This window comes from Acanthisitta chloris, unplaced genomic scaffold (assembly GCF_000695815.1).
Source record: "Acanthisitta chloris isolate BGI_N310 unplaced genomic scaffold, ASM69581v1 scaffold14139, whole genome shotgun sequence".
Classification (NCBI taxonomy): Eukaryota; Metazoa; Chordata; class Aves; order Passeriformes; family Acanthisittidae; genus Acanthisitta; species Acanthisitta chloris.
In genome coordinates, this window is record NW_008692078.1 from 7,308 (window position 1) to 7,772 (window position 465).

A 465-nucleotide genomic window follows, 5' to 3' on the forward strand; every position below is an offset into this window, starting at 1 on the left:
CCCCCAAGAAGGAATTCCCAGTCAGGGATTGAGCTTTCATGGGGTATCATGGACACAAGGGCACAGCTCCATCCTGGGCTTTTCCTTCTCCACTGTCAGGGAATTGGGGACTGTTGATGTTTGTGGATGCCTTGAAAGTGTTGCTGCTTCTTCAGAGGGAAAGGCTCTCACTGGGGGAAGCAGCAGGAGCATTTGGAATATAAACCAGATTGGATTCTGGTTTCAGTTTAATCAAAGAGCCAAACCCATTCTGGCAGCCTCTGGAACTCGGCAGGAGAGGAGGGAAGAGCTGAAGAGGCACCAGAATTAAACAATTAGCAGAGGAGCTGGATGGAGGAGCAGTGGGGCCCTGCCAGGTCAGTGTGCCCAGTCCTCCCCCATTAAAACCTGCCACTTCAGAGCTCTCCTTTCAAGTGTGATCCAACTGGGAACACGAGCCGGAGCCAGCGGCTGAGCGAGGCAGCA